Source organism: Mytilus trossulus, chromosome 14 (assembly GCF_036588685.1).
Source record: "Mytilus trossulus isolate FHL-02 chromosome 14, PNRI_Mtr1.1.1.hap1, whole genome shotgun sequence".
NCBI classification, from domain to species: domain Eukaryota; kingdom Metazoa; phylum Mollusca; class Bivalvia; order Mytilida; family Mytilidae; genus Mytilus; species Mytilus trossulus.
The window spans coordinates 75,340,738-75,349,606 of NC_086386.1; the positions used below are offsets into that span (position 1 = coordinate 75,340,738).

The 8,869-nt window shown below is 31.2% G+C and overlaps 1 long non-coding RNA gene across 1 annotated transcript; it reads right to left on the reverse strand.

Moving 5' to 3' along the window:
• Positions 1–5,506: 5,506 nt before the first annotated feature.
• LOC134696708 (uncharacterized) lies at positions 5,507–7,117 on the reverse strand. The gene is made up of 3 exons (XR_010103000.1): positions 7,034–7,117; positions 6,468–6,539; positions 5,507–5,629 (listed from the first exon to the last, which is right to left on the reverse strand). It is a non-coding gene; the product is annotated as an uncharacterized LOC134696708 (long non-coding RNA).
• Between the last annotated feature and the right edge of the window lie 1,752 nt (positions 7,118–8,869).

The window sequence follows — 8,869 nt, forward strand, 5'->3', positions numbered from 1 at the left end:
TTTAGTTTGTCACCGTGATTTGTTTCCTCTCAATTTGGCTGTTTCAGAATCTAAAGCATCATGGGTAATTTCATTGTTCGTACCCCAAAATGAAAATAACGTTACGTCATTGGTTGAATTTCGATTGTTTAGGACGTTTTCAACCAATCAAAACGCTTTGGTGTACGCTTTTGAAAATATTACCCAGGATGCATTAGATTCTGAAACGGCGAATTGATATTCGACTTTTCAAACGGAATACTGTTGCTTTTATTTAGAGTCCAACGTGTATATATTTGTCCAGCATGATATTGCGTGATAATTCGTGATTCCTGTCAGTCGTTGTGAATCTTTTCACGTCTTATTTTGACTTGGGGCTTATTGCAGATTACATATTTTATCGAAACTCGTATACTTTTAAACGTATTGTGTTTAACACTAGATTACTTTATTTGTTTTGGTATTGATTGGCTGTTGCATCGACGCATACCACAAAACATATAGTATGCAAAAAGACAGTGAAACTACGTATTACTTAGTTGCGATAATCAATTAGATTAGTAGGTTTTAGATGCTCATAAATAGTGCTATTATCATACCTAGCCAAAATTCTCCTGTCACATTTCCAAAACCTTGTTTATATACTTCCCAAGTTTGATTGAAATCCACTGAGCCATCAAACCGTCGATGAATAACCTTCAAAAAAGATAACTATTACTAACAAGGTAGCTTAACATTGAAAAAGGATTTAAACTTGCTTAAAGGGAAAATAACATTTTATAATTGTATCCATGCTATCTTGTTGTATCAAAACAAATACATTATAGACTCATCAGCATAGTCCGAAACTAGATTGAAAATAGGGATATTGTATTGCTCAAATTTTGAAGATTATTTTAAAAATGGAATACATCTCCTTATGAAAACTTCATTCCTTGTCCATGTTGTCCGGTATTAATCTATATATATTTGTTTTTTTTATTAGTTTATAAGCTATTCGTTCTTTTTATAGTTTTTGATTTTCACATACTTTGGAAAAATATGTAAAGATACATTTATTGTCGTAGCGCGCTTCGTGTGCAGAATATTTGGTACCGTTAATGTTATCAAAACACTTCTTGTCTTTTCAAAATCTGCAGACTTTAAATATTTTGCCTTCATTCATAATAGATAATTCAAAAATTGATTATGTCCGAAATTTGTCATGTACATATCTTATTGTGAAAACTATAAGTCTTGAGTCGTAGAACTTCATGTAGAGCGAAAAAGACGGAAATGTGACAGTTTTTGTATATGGATTAAAATAAGGATTATAGTTGCAATCAAAATGAAAAGGAAAAAAAACACGACACGTACCGTCCATTTAATACCATTTCTCATGACACAATATGCAGGTTTTGGATAATCTTCTCCTTGTGGATAAATGCTGTATACACCATCTTTTTGAAAAGATAAGTCGGCACATTCTGATGGATCTGAAATGTAAGCCAGGAATACTGCTGTACACTGCGTTTTGACATTTTTATTAATTATGTCTGTTTGTTTTGTTCACACGTCGTTGTCAATATAATGCAATTGGATGCGACTGTCATACAAGAGAGATAGTTAGCTAGCTAACAAAACAGGTACAATCCACCTTTTTCGATAAGAGAAATATGACTCGTTTGATGTGTTTGCGCTTTTGATTTTGCCACTAGATTAGGGACTTAATGTTTTGTATTTTTTGCTGAGTTTGAGTCATTTTAATTTTTGATTAAATAATAACAAATTAAACAATATCCCATATCGATGATAAAACAATGATTTATAAAATGCAAATTATGCACATTCTCCTTTTTCGTATTTGTTTTTATGCTAATCGCTTTATACATAACTAAAGTACATGATAGCTTTCTAAAACATTCTCAGATCCGGACATCCTGGCATTTACATTTGTCAGGAGGTGATGAAATCCGGAATCCTCTAGATTTTTCATCTATTTGAAGGGGATAACTGATTATTTATATTGCCGATTATTTTTTAACCAGAGGTTATAGTATGTTAAAAATCAAAATGGAGATAGTATATAGTGTCTTTAACAGTATTAAAAGAGTAAATTTACTATATTCAACTGGTTATGGAATTTCTCGCTACATTGAAGACCTGTTGGTGACCTTCTGCTGTTGTGTTTTTTTATTTTGGTCGGGTTGTTGTCTCTTTGACACATTCCCCATTTCCATTCTCAATTTTATTATGATATATATCAATTAAATTAATTTGCAATAAGTCTATGGAAAATCTAGAGGAATCTTATCCGCAGCACCTATCAACATTGTTTACATAACAAAAATGCTAATCATTGATTGGTCAGTTACATGTTGTGATGTCACTGCAGATCTGAGAATTGGTTTAAATGAATTCCATCGCAGGCGTTTTTTTTATTTGTCAAGATATTTTAAAACATGCCTCTGAAATCCATATATTGTCGAATTTATTCATTGCGTTTGTCACTACACAATAAATACACAGGACTAAATACTCACAGGTATTATGAGTACGTCCACAATCCAAATTGCGATTACAAAGGGATCCATCTGTACAACAAAATTCACACAATAAATGTCGCTCTTCTTCTGTACGTCGACCAAAAGTATTTGACGGGTTTCTATTAAGACACATCTAATCAATAGATTAATGTTTTTATCAATTTTTGTTACAAAAGATCCATTTTTCCGACGATAATGTTGACTTTACCCTATAAATTGTCCCTAAACTGCATTTATCTTAACTGTTTGTTAAAAAAATATCATAAAAAAATACTAAGCCGAAGAAGAACATACACAATCACTAAACTAAACTTATCATAGATATCAGGATTAAACTTGTCTAAACGTTGTGCTCAAACGTGCTCTCCATCTAATAAGGTATTCCAGTCGAACAAAATTTGAACCTGAAGAGCATTGATGACCCAAATTCCTATTAGTTTTGTCAAAAACTGCTCAAGCAATCCATTCCTTGTGCAGAATATCTCATAGAAACTTAGAAAAAAAATCAAGCCTCAGCTCACCCATTGTATTGCTTTGATATTGTTAACAGTTACAATTGCCTCTTTCTAACTTAATTGTCGATTATCAAATATTGTTAATTAAGGCGACTACTGTTTGCCAATGCTATTTCAAAAATTAGTTTAGAAGAAAAAGATCAAGGAATGGTAATCAATTCAGGGTTTCGTTCAAGACCGAAGAGAGCAAACCCAGTTGTGTCGATAGGGTTATTGTATGCAGAAATGCATCAACTTCGATGGAGGCTACGAGTCAAAATATTGAAACACAGTTACCTTTTCCATCAACATAATTTAATGTATTCACAAATACAGTCAGTTTGAGTAAAACGACTTTATTTTCGAGAAATCATAATGTAGTTAAACGAGTGTGAAATAAATCAAACTTAATCACGGTAGTTAATATTTACATCTAATGATAATCATTTTAGTAGATTGTACTTACCGTTGAACGTTTACATCCGAGATCAAAGAATTCTTTGTTCGTTGATGTCCGATATTTTTGAATAAAACAAACCTATTGAATAAAACAAACCTTTTGCATAAAACAAACCTAATAAATTAAACAAACCTATTGAATTATACAAACCTATTGAATAAAACAAACCTATTGAATAAAACAAACCTATTGAATTAAACAAACCTATTGAAAAAAAAAAGTACAATTAAGGTTAGTGCATAACAAGTAACATACATCTAATACCATCATACTGACCACGTCTCCACTTTCATTAGAGTACCACAAAATTTCATCCTTACATACATTCATTTAGCCTTACTTATGCTATATTACACTTGCTGGTTATTGGAGACTGTATGCTTGCGGATAATGTTTTTTTTGTATATATTAATGTTTGACTGCTGTCTGAATCACGTCTACTTTCATATGATATCATAATATTAGGAGCAATCTCAATAAAAATTAATAAGTAGGACTATCCTTCCAATAAGGATTGATTGAAACCTATAAAATAACTAAAGCTCAAATTGGAGTGCTCGAAAGTTTAAACTAAAATTATGAAACCGTTAATAAAAACAGAATTATATTATAGATGCAGTACTATAATTGTTGACTTTGCATTCTTAGATCAAACTAGACGATATCGTATGATATATACAGATATTGAATATAAACATTTCAGTATGATAGCATTTATTACGTGATGACAGAAGAGATCAGTGCTTCGAATTAAAGGCAAGTATAAATAAAATTCACAAGTTCTTTTAATCATATTGATTCGTTACTCAATAACTACAAGATATGGTTGTTGCATGTATCTATTATCTACAACATAAACAATAACAAAAAAATAATAAAAAGGCATTGTGATATACCCAACACTCAAGTTTCCACATTTAAAGGTTTCATTCTAAAATCTTTCGAAATATATTACCTCATCTATTTCACATGTCGTTGAAGTGCTACAGTTGTGGACATCGACAACCCCACCACAAGACAAACAGTCAAGAAGTTTAGCTACGTAAAACAATTTGAAAGGTTAGTCAACAGAAAAGACTGTTCACGTTAAATGTTATTACCCTGCGATCCAAAATAGACAAAAACACAAGCTTTGGATCAAATTGTATAGCCTTGACTCTTTAATAAGCTTTTTAACACCGTTTATTGACAGATTTGATGTAGGTTGCTAACTAACCATTACAAGATGAAAGAAAATTATTAATAACACTAGAACACACCCGTGATATCGCGGGTTCGTGACTGAATTAAAGTATATAACTATGCGCGAGCCTTATTTTAGTATTAGTTTTGTAATCTGATAAAGTCATGCCGATTATTTCTCTGCTTTCAAATCTTTCTTTTTGAACCCGTCGAACTGGAACTTATCAGTTATTGATAATATTAATTATTTGGAAAACAAAAGGTCCTGGAATGGAGTATTTTTTAATCAACAGCATTGTCCCATATAAGTTATAAATAAAGTTGAATTTTTTGATTTGCTGTTTTACGTCATGCCCGCTAACAAATTGAAAACTGTACCTTTGCGCCTTATTTTCAGTACAAATTTTTAGTATTCGTATTGTTATCTTAGAAAGTCTTACTGATTAAAACACTACAATAGGTAAGAATTTGACAATTTAGTAGTGTCAACGTTACCCTGTGATTATGACCCGTGTATATAGCATATTAATCCTGAATACACCGTTTGGTGGTGCGCCTGTCAGATGCGGAACGTACAGATAAGGTAATAGGTAACAGGTAAATATACTATTGGTATCGGTATCGGACTCGACCCGGAACTTCTTAATTATTGGCAATATTAATTACGTGGAAAACAAAAGGGCCTGGAGTGGTGTAATTTTTAATCTACACCTTTGTATTATATTACTTATATATAAAGTTGAATTCTTTGATTCGTCGTTTTTACGTGATGCCGGCTGACAAATTGGACCTCGTAATTTTAGTATTATAGATATGTTCGATTCATGCAAATACAAAAAAAAAAATCCTAATGTGTTACGTTTTGAGTGGTCGTCACAAGTGAAGGCAGAGTTGCACACGTTCCCATTACAACACTCGTGACACATTATATGGCTATGGTCTACAGTCCGTCTCCCAAAAGCAACCGCTGTACTGTTTAATGGGCAAAGCTAAAAATAAATTAATTATATGTTAGTTTTCAACAAAATGATTTGTGATAAGTACTGTTAGCATGACCTTAATAGTTAAATCAGACAAACTCTCATACATTTTCTTTGAAATTGAATTTGATTTATGTTTGGGATTTTGCAAATCAAGTATAACATATGAAACTAGAACATGTATTAACTACATTTAAGGTTATTCTAAACTCATACGTTAAAGTCAGATTTAGACCTTATATTCAACAGAATTGTGGATGTGATTTAAATGGAGAAAGCTATCATAATATAAGTACGAAACGTTGTGAATTAATTGTACCGTGCAATAAAATCAACGGTACCAATTTTGTTGCACCAGATGCGCATTTCGACAATACAAACAGTGCAACATACGAACTATATACAAAATATTCAGTCTGTGTTTTATGAAAAGTTTTTTTTTACATAAATAAGACCGTTAGTTTTCTCGTTTATATTGTTTTCATTGTCATTTCAGGGCCTTTCATAGCTGACTATGCGGTATGGGCTTTGCACATTGTTGAAAGCCGTATGATGACCTATAGTTGTTAATTTCTGTGTCATTTTGGTCTCTTGTTGACAGTTGTCTCATTGGCAATTATACCACATCTTCTTCTTTTTTTATATTTTTGTTAACTTTTATATATGACTTGCATTTGAGTAACAAACTTAAAATTCAGTTTACTTTTCTGTGTAACCAAATGTAAAAAAAAAGCTTACTCATTGTAATGCCATTTCCAATTTTGTAAATTTCTGGTTAAATCCATGTCATTAAATTATGTACCACAAAGTGAATTAAAACTCACTGTAGCATAGCCACGTTACATACCTGATTGTGTGTACATCCTACGTCGTATAGTCTTCTGTTATCAGCAGTCCTGTATGTTTGTATGAAGCAAACCTATCATAAACCAAAGAAGCATTTTTGAAGGAAAATCTACTACATCTCGAAAATAACTTTGATTTAAGAAAATTTAAAAAAAATATGAAATAATATGCTTATAATTACGCACACATTCCATTTCAAAATAATGCAGTGCTAATTTGTCCATTCGTCGTGCTTCGGGAGCTGCCATATATGTCAGTTCTACTTCGACTTATACGTTTTTCATGTCCCTTTAAATTGGTTGTTCTGTTGGAGACAGGTTAAGAAAACTAGAAGAGTTTTTTCTCTCTCATAAAAACAAAGTACGAGCAAAATAAAAAGGAGGTGTATGACAGACATGAAAAGTGCTAACACGTAACAACCTCTACTGTCAAACTATTGTAAAGTTTATCGAAGAATAAAAATATATGTTAGATGAGCATAAGAACAAACGGAAAAGGTCTTAAAAATATCTAATTCAAAATAGTTAGATTATCCAAGTTAAGGTTCAGACATAGCTTTAAAGTTACCTCATTGTCCTGACATGTAGTAACGTGTTGACATTTTTCGTCTTCTAACATCTCAGTGCAGGAAAAACATATTACAGCACAGTCTATAAAAAAAGCCCAATGCATATTGCTTCTACGTACATGTACTCATATCCACATGTTTTTCAATTATCAAATGGATAAATACTAGTACATATCTTACGTTTTATGTAAATCAACTTCTCTTGAGATCACCCCTAGTTTTTGGTGGGGTTCGTGTTGTTTATTCTTTAGTTTTCTATGTTGTGTCACGTGTACTATTGTTTTTCTGTTTGTCTTTTTCATTTTTTAGCCATGGCGTTGTCAGTTTGTTTTAGATTTATGAGTTTGACTGTCCCTTTGGTATCTTTCGTCTCTCTTTTCTAAAAAGTAAAATCTAAATTATCATAATTTACAAATAAAAGATTTTTTGTTATACTCATCTAATTAGCCTTTCCGATTTTTTTTTCTCCATTGTTATTTTGTGTTATTTACCTGTCACATTTAACATTCCTTAGAAATCATAGAAATTCCTAATACAATCAAACAGATTTGAAGAAAAAAAAGAGAAAACATAGTACCATATTGGTTAAACGCATGACTAAAAACCAACAGCAGCAATGAGAAACCTGAAAAAAGAAAATAAAAGATATATTTTTAGATATCTATATTAATTTCTTATGCAAAATATAATTTTGAGATAACTTCAGATCACGCCACTGCACCAAATGAGATATTCTCAAGGCGAGACAAAGAGATCAGTTTTGTCAAATGTTTTGTTCGAAGAGAATAAAAGATAAAAATAATAAGACGTGGAAATAGTGTCAATGAGACAGTTTGGTTTTCTTATATCTTTGGGGATTTGATTTTCAGCCTGCCCTTAATCTGCAAACTTTTTTTGTCAGTATGACGTCATCGTTTACTTTATATAACCATTTGACTTCATTATTAATTTTGAACTAATGCAATTAGTTAACATCAGTTGCTCGGTAATTTATTTGGACAACTTTTATTCGTCCGTAACTGCTTAGTATTTTGCAAAAACGTTTCTATAATATGGTATCTTTGAGTTTAATTTAAGGTTTTTTAATCAGTTTACCCCATGATACTTTTAAAAATATGTCATATTATTTGCAAAAACACAATCAGTTTTTTTAAACTTTATAATTCTGGAAGAAACGTCGTTTTCAACAAACCGTTCCCTTTATTTGAGAATTCATTTCCCGGGTAACAAATCTATTTACATAAGATGCATTACCCCATACAAACGTACTACAATAAAAAATTTATAAACACTAATAATGTCTTTTCTTCGCTTGAGTATTTCTTTTTCAAAATAGAAACTCTTCATCGGAAGGTACCAAGACCTTGTTAATAAATATTCCGTGTCAACTTCTCAAATAATACACGATGGTCTTGATGTATAGATTCTGCGTACTGATGTTGTTTATCATCTTAACCACGTGTTTTATAGTTTTTCATTTATCTTTGTTCTATTATTAATATTACTTTTACTGTTGAATGGTTTTATGTAATATCCGTTTGACATCTCGTCCATGTGTTTGTATTGGTTTACATTTTTTTTGTGATTTGTTTTTTATATGCGACTTTTTGTATTTCTTTTGTTCTTTTAACGTGATTCTGTATTTTAACAGATACCGTCAGTATGATATTGTTCTATTATATGTCGTTATGATATATTTCTATTATGAATTACAATATACGTCGAACCACAAACGTCAAAATCATTCAATCTTTTAGTGGAATTAGCTATTTGTGGATTCTTATAAATTCTAAATATAACTTTTGGACTAGTTTAAATTCGGTCTATTTTCTGAA